We start from the raw sequence: 17,072 nt of genomic DNA, 5'->3' as shown, positions 1-17,072 counted from the left end.
ATCAAATAAATTAAGCATTTTGCTATTCACGTTACTTTCTTGCTTTTATTTGCACTACTGCAGATGTACCTACTAAGTTCTTTCTTTAAACCCAGAATTGACTTAATTTTCTCCAAAATGAAGGGTTCTACACTGGTATTAAGTTTGGGGATATTCTGCAAGCAATACAGTGCCTGTGTATTTAATGCTGGGTTAAGGTTTATTAAGGATCTCTTGAAAATATTCTCTTTAACATCTTGGTTTTTCAACCTCAGTTTTTAATAGGCACCAGCTTGCAAAAAGAACGCGTATTATACCAAACTAACCTTGTACAGGAACACTAGGCATGGTTATGCTCCACCAAGGAGAAAAATTCCTTGACCATGAACAGGTTAAAGTCAGAAGGAAAGTGTGTACATGCAGCACAAATGAAAGGCAAACCCACAAGAATTTTGAAATCTCGAACTTCATCCCATTGTAAGAAAATTCACATGGTTTGTATGCTAGAATGTCTACACATTGACCAAAACCTACAGATATACTCAACCTATTGCTGAGATAAAAAGTCATAGACTAGAAATGCCACATGTAAACAAAACTACTTAAACAGGTACAAAAAACTAACGTGAAAAAGTGATCATTTACACTTGGGCAGGAAAGACAATATGCAGGCACAAAGTGTACCACTATTTTTATCAGGCCACAGTAACAGCATTTGTACAAGTATTAAAGCTGCATGTTTCTTCACCCTACATACAGAGATTACAACCGTGCAATATTGTAGCACAAACAGCATGGAAGGTAGGAATTCAGGAGCAAAGTAGTCCAATCCAATTCAAGCTTGCAATAGTTAACAAATTGAATGAATAACATTACTTTGAAAACAAGAGCAACTCCATGATAAATCTCCTGCACCCAGAGTTTCACATGTTTAAAACATCAAGCTAACTACATACTTCTCATTTGTCAATTTTTCGAGGTTCTGCCCTCAGAGCTACAGAAATCCTACGCTAGTCTGTGAACTGGACTCCTGCTGCTTGTTTATGGGCAAGACTTACAGGGGATGTTTTGGCCTACTGATAATAGAAGCAGTCAATGCCTTCCTCACAGAGTCTTTCTAACAGCCACTTAAAACACAAAAGTGCCCTGCTCATCCTCAAAAACTACTTGACACAATCCTACTAATCAGACTCGCCTCAAGCCTCTCAGTCCTAAGAATTATCAAGAAAGCGCTAGCAAACTAGCTCCAAAAATACACCATTCCTGCTGGCTTAAAAACATTGCAGACTCTGCCCACACTGGTTTGATCATATGCCATGATACCACGGCATTTGTGACACTGAATGACTTATAATGAAAATTACAACTTCATGTAATAAAGACTACACCAATAATATTAGACCAATTTGACCTGCTCTATAGGCAGATGTGTTAAACAGAATCAGACTGGCTCAATAAAAAAGCAAAAAAGTCCAGCCTCCCAGGCAATCCAGCAAGTTACTTTGGGCAAGAAATTACATTTTGAAGCTACCTGTATGCATGACTTTTACACACCTTGAAAATAGTCTGGTCACGTGTAGATCATAAAAATGAAGATAAGTGAATAAACATACTACCCAAATTTACAGAATTAGTTTTCAACATTATTCACAACTGATTGCACAATTTTCAAGACTTTAGACATTTTTAGTCTTTATAGTATTAGTACTTTCTTAAGTCTAGTGATTTCATGCATGTACTGCAAAACCACAAATAATCGCTTAACAGTAGTAAAATAAGATAATACAAAACAATTACCAAAGCAAAGTTTGCTGCAGAGAAAAAACACTCAGCAACAGAGTCATTTCATAAAAAATGTTAGAGCATAAGAAATAATCTACCTTGCAGACTACTGAACTTACAGGATAATATTTTTCTCAGCTAACTAGAAATCATCCATGCCCTTTACTAACAGAGAGAGACAGGCTTCACTACATTGAGTCACATAACTAATGAGGGCTGACTGGGGCAGGAGCCCCAGGGACCAACTTATGTGGGGGAGTGGGGGAAAGGGGCATAAAAATAGCACCCACCGCGGCTACCGGCTGACTGCATTGCTAATACTAAGAGCCTAGCAGCCACTGCTGCCCTGTTATACCTGTGATTACATTGTCTGGGTTCAATAAATCAAGCTCCATATTATTTGCATGCTGACTGTGTTGGCTATAAAGGATCAACTCACAGAATCGTAATAAATTCTAGTTTATTGGAGGGGATGTGAAGTTACCAATAAAATGATAAATGCAACCTCTGAGTTATGGGTGGCACTGGTCACCATAGCACATACACACACACATGCACTCTCCCATTCAAACCAATCTCATTTAAACCCATGTACTATAGTGTATAGTAGCTGCTGTAGTGATTGTGAGAGCACTGGTGTCAGTATATCTACCTATCTGAGGCCCTGGAGTCTGTTGTCGATGGTCAGCTTCCTTCAAAGCAGTGTCTTCTCCAGAAGGGGGTCGCCTACTTATCCTTCTGTCTTGGTAGGTCAGGTGCTGGATGACAAGGCGTAACTGAGGGTCATGCTTCACTGCCTTTTATCCCTTTCTGGCAGACTTGTGTGATCCCCCAGCATCACCTTGGCTACCCTGTTACCAGAAAGCAAGCCAATCCCTTTAAGACCAGAATTTTCCAGGCACAGCCTGCTAGCAGGGTAGGGGTTAAATGCTGAGGCTTGTCAGCTAGTCAGGGGACCAGAAGGGGGCAGGCCAGAACTATAAAAACCCTGGGCTGAACTGGCAAAGGGGATTTTGGCTGCAGAAGGGGTAAACTGATGACACCCAGAGAAGCTGTGGCAGCCCTACAAGAAGGAGCATAGCAGGTGGTGGGAAGCAGAAGTACAGAGCCATGGAAAAACGTGAGCTGGCAGACTGCCTTCCTTAATTTTTTTTTTTTCTTTAGTTATAGCCCATGGGCTTATGTTTGTGTTTGACTGATAATCCAGTGGTTTGTGGTTGAGGCTGTAGGGGAGGTGGAGACCTCATTAGTGTCTTGGGGTGCAGTCATAAAAGGCCAAAGGGCCCAATGCACTAGCAGGTGTAGCCGTTTAGGGGCAGTGGTCTAGAGCTGGCTGCAGGACTTTGAAGCTGGGTCCCAGCGGGTGGATCTTGGCTAGTAGCCCGAGCTATAAGAAAGCGGCCAAGCCTGAAGACGCAGAAGACCCAACAAACTCAGGGACACAGTGTGAAAGGGGGCCAGAAGGCCTGGTGCCATAGTGGGCACAAAAGGAGGGCCATGGGCCCAGAGAGTATTAGGGAGCTAGATCTTATCTTAATCAGAGTTAAACCCTACCTGGGGGGGTTTAGGCTGGTAGGCCTAGCTAGAGAAAGACAGGGGAAAAACCTGTGGTGGCTGAGAACCCCAACATAGATGTACAATAGGCAACCTTCCACTTGTAAGAACTCTAAACAATATTTACATCAAGATGTGGCAGATGAGCAAAGATGGATACAAGACAAAATACAAAAGTGAAGAATTAAAGGACTTCAAGAGTGCCCCTCATAGGCCACTAGAATGCTGTTAGGGAGAGTAACCTGTTACAGGGAGCTAATCAAGTCACATAACAGCAATCTCTTAAAATCTCTCTCTTAAAATCTATTGAAGGCTGGATAAGCATCTGGCTGGGGTCATCTGACCCTAGCACTCTTTCCTGCCTAGGCAGGGGGTCAAACTCGATGATCTGCTGAAGTCCCTCCTGACCCTAGCATCTATGAATCTATTCCAAACCCTGTTGGATTTTATTGGGCATAAGCAGCATGGATCCAACTTGCATGCTGCAAGTCTTAGCTCCCAGAGGAAAAAAAGCATTACAGACAACCCCTGCTTAGTGCTCATAATTGGTTCTGGAAACACAGAGTGCTGTGCGAAACACCGTTAAGTGAAACCCAGTTCCCCGTAGGATTTAATATAAATAAATATAATTGGTTCTGCACAACTTGCCGGCGCAGGCCCTAGACAGTGGGGTTCCGGCCAGCACGTGGGAAGCAGTGGGGCCACCCACCCACCAGCACCCATGCCCTGCTCTGCCCAGTAGAGGCACCTGACACTGGAAATATCAGCCAGACTGCTACAGGCTCAGGACGGTTTTCATGGTCAAGTATGTGACTGGAACTGGGTAGGGAGGCTGCAACCCGGGAGCAGGGGAGGCTCTGCAGGCTCAGCCCCACTGAGGCCTAAAGCAGAGGACAATGTGCACGTCCTGCCACCCCAGGCCCCGCGCTCCTGCCGTCCCTCCAGCCCGGGCCCTACACACACCCCTTGCCCACCTGCCCCTTCTTGCTGCTGCCACCACTCCTCCCCACCTGTCTGCTGGCTGTGGGCTCCTGCTGCCCCACCCTGAGCTCTGCCGACCCTGGGTACAAGCCCAGGCTCTGTGGTCATGCCACCGCCGGGCCCGCCTTCCCCCCCGCTTTCTCGCTGCCACCATTCCTCCCTGCCGGCTCCAGCACCACATGCAAGAGCAAATCCCACTCTCCTCCTGCCCCGCCCTGGGCCCCTGCTGGCTGTCACTCAACTCTGAACTTGCTGCTGCCGCCGTCGTTCCTTCTCCCCAGCCCTACACTGAGCATTATAACAAAATGCTCTGACTGCTAAGTGAAATCAGGTACATATTTTAAATGAGCACTATAGCAAAACCATATTAAATGGGGGTTGCCTGTAGTCCTTTATCCTATAGTTGCAGAGCCATGCCATAATCTTTTCCCAAATACAGATAGCCCATCTCTTGCTGCAAAGACTTCTCTATTTCCACATGAAGATAAATAATTCCTACATTCCACCATTACCACCTAAAACATTTTGGCAGGTTAGCTCTTCATTGTGGTGGAAAATTGAACATGCTCTTTTTTTTCTAACCAAAGACGGAAAGTAAGCAGACTACATACTCACACACTTAGAAATGAGTGGTAGAAGATTTATAAGGATTCAAGTGAATTCGGTGCAACTGTTTTATCTACGTATAACTCATAAAAAGTGAAGCAAAATTTCAGTTATATTGCCCTGGTTTTAATCAAAGGTAAATTATTGCAGTTTGGCTCGATTTACTGAGGATTAAGAGCAGACAGACCTAACAGAGGGGATAAGCTGACAAGGTCCTCTTTAAGTAGCAAGCCCCTTCCTTTACAGAGGTTTAATTTGTTCATCTTTCCATGCCTTCAGTACCATATTTCAAAAGCCGCATACTCTGAAAAGTCAAAAATGAAAAACAGTAGTTCCTCCAGGCATGATCTTAAATTCACTGAAGTCGATGGAAAGATTCCCATAGCTTTCACCGGCTTTAGTAACTCATTGCAGTGCCTGCATGATAGAATGACCAAAATATGTTGTTTACAGCCTAGCTGATAAAGAAAGATGTTGTGCTTGATTAAAAGGTAAGAAAATCTGGGCCTTAATATTCAGGGGAATGAGGGGCACTAGCTCACAACAGAATAAGAAAAAAGGCTAGCCATTCCACCAGCCAGTCGCTTCTTATCTCAAGGGTTAAATCAAGGCCCACTGAAATCAAATGGCAAAACTCTCACACTACTAGCATCGGACTCGCATCCAAATCTTTAATTCAGAGCACCTAAATGTGCTCAATTCTTTGCTGAGAAGTTGCACGGCCTATGAAAAAGTGTTAACCCAGACACCATTTCAAAGTCGAGTATTTTTCAAAATCTATTTTCATATATCTTACAACACATGAACAAGCTCATTTGAAATTCCTGTTATTCTAGTTATTTCAATTAAAATGTATATCTTACAACACATGAACAAGCTCATTTGAAATTCCTGTTATTCTAGTTATTTCAATTAAAATGCTCCTTCTCTATTCCACTTGTACTCTAATTTGATCTTGGCAAACAATGACAAGGATTTCCTTCCTCTAATAAACAAACTGAGAGGAAAACTTTAAAGCACTTATGGCTGCTTTGTCTACTGTATTCAACACTAGAACTGTTTTCTTAAATGAACTTTTTGAAATAAAAATTCTCCTAAAAAGTCAGCAAAAACAGGGACTTTTAAAGCCGCTAAGAAAATATCTGTCTCCTGCTCAAACTTTCTACATCATTCTATAGACTTGCCTGTCAGGATTAACGCTGCTGAAGCCAAATGCATTCTGCAGTGAGTATACATGCACAACTCATTAATGGGAATCACTGTCACCTGCGGACAGGCAGGAAGACCACTAAAGGAACAGCAAAAGACTGATGATTATTTTCTCATGACAGGAAGGAAAGGGGAAGTCTTCCTGTAAAATATTTATCTGGAGATAAAAATATCACATCTTAATAGTTTATAACAATCTTCCACAAGCCTTCTCTTCTTGATTTAAATCTGCTACATATCGTTAAACAGAAGCTAAACCTAAATATTTCCTGACAGCTAAGACTAGAAGGCTGATTGGATAGTTTGTTGAATTACAAGAGAGATATTTTGTCCTGAGTTGGCATTCCTTCAGCTTGGGCTGTTGACATCCAAAAGTTCTTAATCACATGAGGGACTGACAGAATGTAAAGAGGGACTGATTAGTCTGGACTACAATACCAGAATTACTGCAACTCTAGGTAATTTCTCAAATATATTTGTTTTTCCTAGTGTTGCCAGAATTTCTAGTCCTCACTAGTAACAAAGAAATAGCACCTGATTCTATCCTATGTTACAATTTGTGTCACTAATCAAGCAAAAAAAAAAGTTTGTATGTTTGTGTATGCCTGAGTAGCAGGCAATTTTATGTTATATATGGTATGATATAGAGAACATGTATATCAGAGGGTTTAAAAACTTTTAACACCTAGCTCCAGCAACCAAGGGCCTGCTTCTTGTTTGTATTAAGGGTGCTTTAGGGCAGAGATTCCCACATTTTTTCTTATTGCGTACCCCCTTCCAGATTTACCAGCTGACCACATAACCCTACCAGCATACGTTTTATATTGTAACCCTATTCAATACTGATTATTATAATGAAAATTAAATCCACCATTATGCAATTTTTCCTGCACACCCCTGAGATCTTGCATACTTCAAAGTGTACATGTACCACAGTTTGGGAACCCCTGCTTTATGTCATGATGGCAGTGAAGATGAACGTAAAAGTGGAAAAAGAAAAACGTCCTCAAGAAATCCTCAAAAACTCCACTTCAGTGCTAAGGCACCTATAGTCTCTTGGACACAAAAGCTAAGTGCAGCGGTTCAAAAAGCCCAGGGTGGAATCAATTCAACCTTTGCAAGTTTTTCCAAGTTGCATAGATTGAACCAAAAATGAACTGAACCAACGTTAAGTATTGCAGTGGCCAAGGCAGGAAGACGCCTGCACTGGTCCAAGCCAGGAGCTAGGGGCATTCATACGGGCTTCCCATCACATGGGACACTGAAGGTTGCCAAACCCAGCTGATTGGCAGCCCACACTTGACTGGCTGCTGGTAACCCCATCCCCACCCCTGCTGTCAGCCTCAGGTAGGGGGAGAGTCAGCAGACAATCTCTCCCCAACCCTGCCTGCTTCCAGCCACCTGCCTCTTATGGGTCTGCATGACAGGCAAGGGAGTAGGGCTGGAGATTTTGTAGCCCAGTTCACTGCAGGCGGGGGGAAAAAGTCCCCCCCAGTGAGGGCTCCCCCATACAGATCCCTGGTGGGGAGGACTGTTGCTGGGCCAGGAGTGTGTTCCCCTCCATCACCTCTCACACCTCTCAGAGGCCATGGGCCGGTGAGCAGGCAAGGCTGGGGTGATCCTAGCCTGGTTCTCAAGGCCGTGGGGAGAACTAAAACCCCCCACTGTGAGGGCTTTCCCTCCCCCTGCACTGTGCAGACCTGAGCAAGGGGGCCTGTTCCCTGCCCCCATCCTAGTCAGCTGACATACACAGGCAGGAAGCAAACTAGTGAGCAGAGCCTTTACTGCCTCAGCTTTGTGACAGGTGAGGGTAGAGCCAGCTCTGCTCCACTGAAGCAGACAGCACAGGCCAGACCTGCAAAGCATCCTGGGATCCTGGGGAACTGTGAAGTAACTTGAATTGGAAGGGGTTCTTCTACAAAAGTTCCACAAACTGGTTTAATCTAAATCAGTTAAGTCTAATACTAAATCCGTCCAGTTTATATATTCAGCTGGGTTCAGCCACTTTGAAACTGGTTTATGTGCACTAAATTTCTGTTCTGTTGCAGGCTTAAACAGGTTTCCGATTACTTAAACTGATTTATGTGCAACTTCTGTCTCAAGCTCAAAAGCACTAAAGATTTTACCAGCAAAGTTCTTAAAGCACATCTCCTCAACATCTCCTGTTGTCTGACTTCCCCCTGCTCAGCATGCTGACTTGTAAATCCTGCTTGAAGATATATAACTTCTCTTAATTGCTATACAAAGAACTTTGGCACTTAACTTTATGTGAATTCCACTTCTGGAGCTAGGTACCAAAAATTGTGCATCGCAAACCTTATCACACCTAAGTCCCTTTGGGAATCTGGGCCTTAGCTTACACCAAGGTAAGCAATGATTCATGCCCTGTGTCTTTCGTTTCCAATATTAAAGCTCATATATAATGAATGTCAGAATTTTCTCCTGTTCTTTTGAAGTGCTCTCAACAAAAAGTAATACCAGACACATAATTTATAATTAACTACATATTTGCTAGTCTCAGCATGACATTAAGAATTCATTTTCTGACAAACCCACAGTGGTCACATTTGATAAAGCTTGAAGCAAGAGGTAGACACTAAAGAAAAGGTCAAATGTTATTCTGGTTAACTGAATGTGATCATTTTTTCACTTGAATTATGATTTTTTTTCAAATTGTACTGTGCAATTTAGTGATTTTACTACACAGAAATAAGTATTTTCAGTTTCTAATGAAGTCGCTTACTTCAGCCTGATCCAATTTGAAATACAGGATTTGAAATACTGGCTTTGTCAAATTTCACTACAACTGAACTTAAAAGTGACAGCCTTTCCCTAAAATAGATGTATGCTGGAAAACAAAGAAATATTGCTTTGCTTCACTGAGGTTCCTCTGATTGCAGCACAAAAAAAAGGTTGCTGTATTTGGATTAGCTAAAATTGGATACTGAATTAAAACATGTAATTATTAACGGTAATCAAATAGCTATAGCTAAAAGATGAATAATCAATAATCTAACATAATATTATATTAACATTAAACAAGGAAATGCAGAGATGAAGAGGGAGGACAAAGCATTAAAGATGCTACATTTCAGCTGTGACAGAGTTATCTACATATTAATTGGTCTAATCCAGGAGCAGGTGAGAGAGGAGAGATGGACCATATTATGTGGCAAATGCTGGGAATTTTATATACAATAGGATCAAAGAAGCATTTAACAAACACTTTCCCATGGGGGTCAGCAACTTGATCTGCCAGACCTAGAAGGTTTTGCCTGTGCCACAACCAGGCAATTCCAATGGCAGGGTTTTTGCCCATGCCACAGCCAGAAAGCGCAGTTGCAGCAGTGGCGGTCAGGTCCTAGTGCCACCCCATCTCACAACTGAGCTGGGTCACTTCGGCTTGCTGCTAGAAAATTTTTCCAAATACTGTAGTGCCATACAGAGGTAAATGCATATGCAATTCAGCCTGGGGAAGAGGATGAGAGAAAATGTGTTAGTTATGTCAATGTAGCTTTTCAGGGGAGAGGGGAAAAAGTAATTAAATGTACAAACTACTGTGTATTTGTTAGAGAAAGCATGACTGAAGAAACATGTCTTATACGTAGTCGAGTGTAAGAAAACTTTATCCTGACGGCAAAATGTTCCGCTGTGTCTGAAGTGTGGTACTGTTAACCATACAAAAACACAGTACTAGTCACAGTTTCCAAAAAGCAAATAACTTCACACTAGGATTCATAGTTCTGGTCCAGATAGATAGAAGATGATGGTGTGTATAATGGGTGACATCAGATCATCATCATCCACCACAACAGAAAAAGAAGTTTTAGCCAATGACAGAAGGCAACCTTCATGAGTAATGCTGTGCTACAGCAACTTGCCATTAGTGAGGAATCCATGATCACTCCTAAACTATAAGCTGAGCTAACCAGTTGGTGCCTTTGGTCAAGGGAGATTGCATAGTGGATTCAAACACTGCAAACCAGCATAACCTCTACTTCATTTGAGTTCAGCCTCAATCAGTTGCTTTTTATCCACAACAATGTCAACCAAGCAATGGGACACCTTAGTGTTAATGATTTAGTATCATTGTGGAGGCTGTATAAAGCTGTGTTTTATGCCTATCAGTGGCATTGGTGTTCCTTGTTGACTCAAAAATTCACCTACTGGCTGAACATAAATGTTGATAGGGAGAAAGAAAAATGATACAAGTAGGACTGTAGCTGTGAGGAAGAGCTGCAGGAAGGACTAGACCATCTAGAGCATCTCTCTCAGGAAACATAATAGTAGTTTATGATCAACAGCACCAAACAATGCAGAGATCCAAGACGGTGAGAACAGATGCCTGCCCACCATCCAAGAACAGCAAGAGAACACCCATCAGTACCCATCAGTATTAAAAGGGCCATCATCCAGTGCCCTGGCACGGATCCTGATTATACATGATTTACAGGCTTGAGAATTATAGGAGGATCAAGTCCCTTTACATTTAAAAAATGGAGAGAGGGAACAGAAAAGAGCTTAAATAAGAAGCAGTGAGAATATCATGTCATTCTACACTGTGCTTTTATTTATTTATTTGTTTATCTCTGCTGGAGTAGGATATTCCCTGCAGTATATTTGGTAGTGCTTTACTCCTGTCTAGTCTGGTTTTAAATCTCTCAAGAGATGAGGCTTACATACTGTTTCTATTCAGTGCATAAATATTTCTAATGTTGTTTATACTTAATGTCCTCAGTGTTTTATAACATGCAGCAAACACTATGTATTGCCTTTCCTTTGTGGAAATACAGATCAATTCAGGGGCCATTTTACTCTGAAAAAAGTGTACCTCTTCAATAACAACCCCTGCTATGGAAGGCATCTATTGTCAAATTTCTAAATCAGTCGACAGGTTGGGATCCAACTCTTTCTTCACCTGGCCAGAAAACCAAGTTCCACACTACTAGAAAAACATGCAGCCACAACAGGCCACTGTGCGCCCAATGCGGTTTGAATGTGCAGCCACTTATATTTGATCTAGGAAGCTGCACATCTTGGACAAATTCTAAAAAAAAAAAAAGCAGCCTCCCAAATCAGCAACATGGCATAAGGAAAGCGAGCAAAGCACAAGGATTCTCTCTTAGGCCTCAGTGAAAGCAAAACCCATTACTGTACAAGATACTGTTCTGATCGTTAATGCCCTCCAGGGGGCTGACATTAGCTGTCCTGGAAGTTCAGTCTTCCTCTGTAATCATGACCTCCCACAAACAGCTCTATTCCAAGGGAACAATTAAATTGTCAACCAGTGTAGGAGGATCATGATAGAGGGAAAAGGACTGTCACAAGAGCTGGACCGAAACTCTGGAGCTTAGGTCTTGCTTTTTCTTGCAGGAACATTAAAAGCAAGCCATTTTCTTAACTAAACTCAATGTTCATTTACTCAATTACACTTTCCCAGAGTAATTTCAGCATAGTCACACAACATACAAGTAAAGAGATACCCCCACCTCTGCCCAGTCAACCAATTTGTCTTACACCCTGAGAGAGGAAGAAACGGGGGGTTTTTTCTAGGTTTAAATCCATGGTTCTCAACCTTTTTAGATTCCAAGCATCCCTCACCAGACTCAAGGTAGCCCTCCCAGACTTTTGTTAATTGAGTGACACCCAGTTAAAAAAAAGAATCTATATTTGACAGTGCTTATCTCCTCACAGCAGGGGGAGGGATAGATCCAGGCAGGACAAGCCCTAGTCTGCGCTTATCATGGGTGCTGTGAGTACCAAAAGGGGCAAATTGCACCAAGACCTCCCCCAACACTGTGGTGAACTCAAGAGTTGAAGACCTGATTATTTTTAAGAAACAGGCCTATTGGCTTGGCCTTCTCGACTCTATAGTTTTCAGCAGAAACTTCACAGGGAGAAAAAAGACAGGGCCCGAACTTGGGCAGGACATTTTTAACTACTGTTTTTACTGGGCTCCCTCCCATCCAGGCCTCCCTGCTCAGGTGTGAGCAGCAGAATGGCTTCATGGGTACAATTCTGCTGAGACCCAGCTGCAACTGCAGCAAACAGTGCACCCAGGTTGCAAGGGGTAGGGATCAGGCTGAAAACACAGCCAACTGATTTGGGGGCATCTGAATTGGACAGTGATACAACAGTGATACAACTGGCACTCCAGCTGGCCTGGCCCATCCATTCCTACACTGCTTGGAGGCCAAAATCTTCCTTTGAATGGCTGGTGGAGACTGGTCTGGTCTGGTCTGGTCTGGTCTGGAAGGAGCAGGTGCAAAGTGGCACAAAGGCACCCTGGTACCAATCACAGAATCATAGAGACAAGGAAGGCTGGAAGGGACCTCAGGAGCTCATCTAGTCCAGCGTTACTCAGCCTGTGGATCTCAAGAATATATGAAATGTTCTTTAACAAAGTTAAAAAATGGATCAACAAAGTGGATTCTCCTTTTAAAGGAGAAAAACAGGGGCAACTGGGCCTTTCCCCTTGCAGGTTGGCAGAGCTCCAGCCAGCAAGGGGCTGCTTGCCCCTCTCCCCCAGCCCCCCACACACACCCAGGGTGGAGGGCAGCGTCCCCTAAGGTGTGCGGCATGCACGGCCCTGCTCAAGCCTGCGCACGCCATGCAGGTTGCAAGTGAGGGGCTCTGCCCATCCACATTTCCAAATGGGTCCTGGTACCAAAGCAGAGTTGAGCACCACTAATCTCCCCCACCCCCTGCTCAAACAGGACCATCCCAGGCTTTGTCTACCCAGGTCTTGAAGAAAAGGACATGCCACTACCTCTCCCCGTGCTTCCCGCCCCCAGTCACCAGACCTCCAAGCTCAACGAGCCCAGCTCCCTCCCGAGTCACGTGCCCCAGCCCATCCAACCGGCTGCTCGCTCGGGGCAGAGGGCGGCAGCGCTCCAACACCCCCCCCCCCCCGCCAGCGCTCGGAACTGGGGAACAGCCGCTCGTGGCGGGAAAGCGGCACGTGCGGGAGCCCCCACCCCCGCCTTACTCCTTGGGGCTGCCCCAGTGCGTGGAGCTGCCGCTGCGCGTCAGCGTCTCCCTCCTCTTCCCCGGCTTGTAGGAGGACATGGCTGCGGCGCACGGCCCGCGTCCTCAGTGTCGCTAGGAGACGTGCCCCGCCCCTGAGGCGGAAGGCAAAGGGGCCGGGCGGCCATCGCCACCCGGGAACATCTAACCAGAAAATAAAAAATCTAACGGACATTGGGAAAAGCAGCTCCTGAGAGTCGTCTGTAATGTGGTGCAGAGGGCTTTTCATTCCAACTGGGGGAGGGCTGGGACAGGTTGCTGGCTGGGGAGACAGCGCTGGGCCCTGAGGCTGGTGCCACCCCAGCTTAAGAGCTCCCCCAGAGCCCTTCGCTAAGAAGTCCCTGGCGCTGGGGGAAGAAAAGCAAAAGAGGTTTTAGTATCTTTTCCTCAGCGGCTTGATCAATTACATTCTTTCCTAGCTGGAGCTGGCAGGCTTAGCATGTGTTAAAAGGACAGCGCCGCAATACAAATCGGACACTTTCAAACTATATGCTGGCACCTGAATGAGTGAATAGCTCAGCCTGTGCTGAAGGCCTGGCTCTCCACCACCTTTGCACTCTGAAGTCAGCGATTAACCGGCTTTTAGGAGCCTAGGCGGCCCTCGGAAAATCTGCCACATGGTTCTTACTTAGGAGCTGAGGCTACTTTGTACATGCCAGGGGGTTTTCATTTGGTTGAGTTATCCCTACATTGAAAGGGTGAGTTTTAAAAAACACCGCTTCAATTTAGGGAGAAACAAGGGTGGACTTGACCAGGGGGATCCTTACCTGCCTCTTCAGCAGCAGGGGGGGAGCTGCCAGCAGGCCAAGCGGTCCCTGAGCTGCGTAAGGGGCACCCCAGGCAGCACTTGCCTGCTGGCACCCAGCCCAGGCAGTACCAGGGGGCGCCGCAGCCCCAAAGGGAAGCACTGAGCCCCTGCACAGCTCAGGCAAGCAGGCAGGCTCCAGGGAGAAAAAGGATATCAGAGGTTCGCCACTTTTTTTTTCTTCTGTTCAGTGCAGCCTGCCTGCATGGGCTGTCACCAGATCCTACAGCACCCAAGCTGTGTGAGGCCCAGTAAGCCTCGAGCATGTCGGCTTCAAGCGCCCCGTGCACTGTTGCACTTTGTTGAATAGCAAACTAAAACACCTCAGAGATGTTTTCTCTTGCTACCTACTGAAGTTGTTTAAAGCAGAATACTCTGCCAAGTGTGCAAACAGCAGTGCCATTAAAGCCGTGCAAATGGGCATTTAACCCACTTTATAGGACAATTTTGTGGTGTGTACAAACATGAGTGGTTGGTGCCTCCTGAATCTGGGGGCACCCGCAGAAGCTGCTGACGGTGGCAGCCCTGTCACAGGGGGGTACCAGCCCTACAGACAGCATCAGTGTCAGCCGTCAGGGGGGGCATGTTCTCCCCCCATGCACCACCTACCAGTCACCTATGTGTACAAAGGCCCCGAGGCAGCTCTCCAAAAATGCTACTGCTTGATTCTTACTTTCCTTTCCCTTTTCCTGTCTTTGTGTTGAGGTATTTTACAGAATTTGTAGATTCGTTGGAATCTGATGGGCCACAGGGCAAGCACTTCTTATATGGCCTCAAACATGTGACCTCTGAGCTGTCAACTATGCACCTTAGATTGGGGGCTGGGGTGGCACAGGCACTAAGTCAATTAAATGCAGCATGAAAAAAATGTAAAATTAAGAATTGGAATAAAGTACCTATGTTTCATAATAGCATGCAGTATGTATAAATATGGCATTTCTCTTGTATTCACTCATTCTCACCTCTAAAGCTACTAGAACTAGACTTCAGGATGAACATAACAGGTCAGGAGGTTATTATTTAGAGACTATGAGCACCCCATGGCACCCTTGATAGGGTAGCAAGGCACCCCAGCCTGCCCCGGCCCCTTGGTTGAGATTCAAAAAGTAGGTTTAGAAGGGACCTCCAGGGGTCATCTATTCCAGCCTCCTGCCTGAGGCAGGATCATCCCTATCCAAACCATCCTATACACATCCATGATTTAAATTATACATAAGATGACTATCAACACAACATAAGATATATAACCATAACCTGGCACAGGTAAAGCAGGGGGATTACAGCAGCCAGTATCCTGCTTCTGTAAAAGGTCATTAATATACCCAGGTAAAAAGCCATGCCCACTGCTACAGACAAAGGCAAAAACACCCACAGTCCATACCAGTTTGACCATGGGGTAAAATTCCTTTTTGGCTGCAAATAGCATGATCAGTCTAACCCCAAGTAGGGGAATAAAGACCTCTAGCTTTAAGTCCCAGCAAAAACATTGGCACACGCTCATCAAAATCCCCAGCATGAGTGCCTCCCGAGTCTAGGGGGTACCAGATTGCCGACAGTGGGGGGAGGAGATCCCCCACAGCCAATCACCGAGCACGGAACCACCAGCAGCAAAACCAGATGTGCACTTGCGGTTTCATGGCTGGCAACTCCTGGTGCCTCTGACAGAGGCCTAAAACCCTGCCTAAGAATTAGCAGAAGGAGGAGGGAGGGGTGCAGGCAGGTTAGGATTCCCTCCCAGCCCCATGTGGCACCCAAAGGCCAGAAGCCTGGGAAATACCCATAGTAGAAAATAGGCCTATGCCTAGCTCATACCCGACTAGCAACTGTCCTAAACACCTCCAATGATGGAGAGTCCAAAAGTTCCCTAGGTCGTCTATTCCACTGCTTCACTATTTTAACAGGGAAGAAGTTTTTCCGAATATCCAGTCTAAAACTGCTTGTTTCAGATTAAAGCCATTGGTCCATATTCTGCTCTCTACAATGAGGGAAAAGGTGCTTTCCCTCTTCTTTCTGGCATTCTTTCAAGTATTTGAAGACTGCTATTATGTTCCCTCTAAAGCACTTTTTTCACAAGCTGAACATGCCTACCTCCTTCAGCCCCTACTCATGACTTGTTTTCCAAACACTTTAGAAACATCCTTGTCACCCACCTCTGGACCCTCTCTAACTTCTGCATGCCCTTTTTAAAATACAGAGCCCAGATCTGCACACAGTACTAGATGAGCTCTAACCAGTGCCCAGTAGAGCACGATCACCTTTTTCTTGCACCTAGTGCATCTATTGATCACAAGATCTACCAAAACTCCCAGACTCTTCTTCATAGCGCTGCCACCTAGACAGGTGTAATTTATTTTGTATTTTGTTGTTGCTGGTGTTTATTCTTCTCATGGTGTAGCACAGGGGTGGGCAAAATGGTGGATCCAGCTGGCAACCAGACTCCATTTCCCAGCAGCCCCTGCCCACATGGCTGGGGCCAGGGTCTCCATGGAGACCCCAGCCCCAGCTGCACTCTGATAGCACAAGGCTGGGATTGCCATGGATGGCATGCAGCAGGGCAGGGGGCTGCTCTGGAGCACTGGGATCTTGTAGCAGAGGCATCAAGGTCTGGGGCCAAGGCAGAGCTACTCCCATGATTTTAGTATCAGAATGAAGGAATATAGTTTGTCTAGAAGGATGAGAGGAGGGATTTCATTGTATGCAAAGACTGTATGTAATTGCTCTGACATCCAAAACACAATTTTTACAAGGTCTATTGAGTATATCTGGGCAAAGGAAGTAAGCAGCAGTATTACTGAGGGGGCGTACCGTAGATCACCAAACCAGAATGAGTCGGATGAATTCTTCAAGCAGCTAAAAAAAATATATATATAAAGTCCGTAACATATGAGGACAAAAGCTGTGCATCTCAAAAGTTTGAGAAGACAATGAGGGAATGATCTATTTTGGATCAGGCTCCAACCAGTAGGGATGAACTAGTTGCAAACATGAAGATGGTCAAACTTGCAAGAAAGCAATTGCAATATGGCAGAATTCATGAGTCCAAGGGAGAGGAGGCATTTGAAAAGCAAACTGGTCTTCATAAAGGCAGATTTCAATTAGGTAGACAAAAAAAAAAAAAGGAGTGAGAAAG

The 17,072-nt window shown here is 44.9% G+C and overlaps 1 protein-coding gene across 1 annotated transcript in view; it reads right to left on the bottom strand.

Moving 5' to 3' along the window:
* The window catches only part of ADGB (androglobin), a 279,220-nt gene extending 266,033 nt beyond the window's left edge, over positions 1-13,187 (bottom strand). Inside the window, exon 1 of the mRNA XM_090041017.1 lies at positions 13,100-13,187. The gene's annotated coding sequence lies outside the window, so the exon portion shown is untranslated. The remainder of the gene's footprint in view (positions 1-13,099) is intronic.
* Between the last annotated feature and the right edge of the window lie 3,885 nt (positions 13,188-17,072).

This window comes from Crocodylus siamensis, chromosome 1, assembly GCF_052110815.1.
Source record: "Crocodylus siamensis isolate JL-2025a chromosome 1, ASM5211081v1, whole genome shotgun sequence".
Taxonomy (NCBI): Eukaryota; Metazoa; Chordata; order Crocodylia; family Crocodylidae; genus Crocodylus; species Crocodylus siamensis.
Note: the sequence above shows the minus strand (reverse complement) of the source record. Positions and strands in the feature narration are given on the sequence as shown.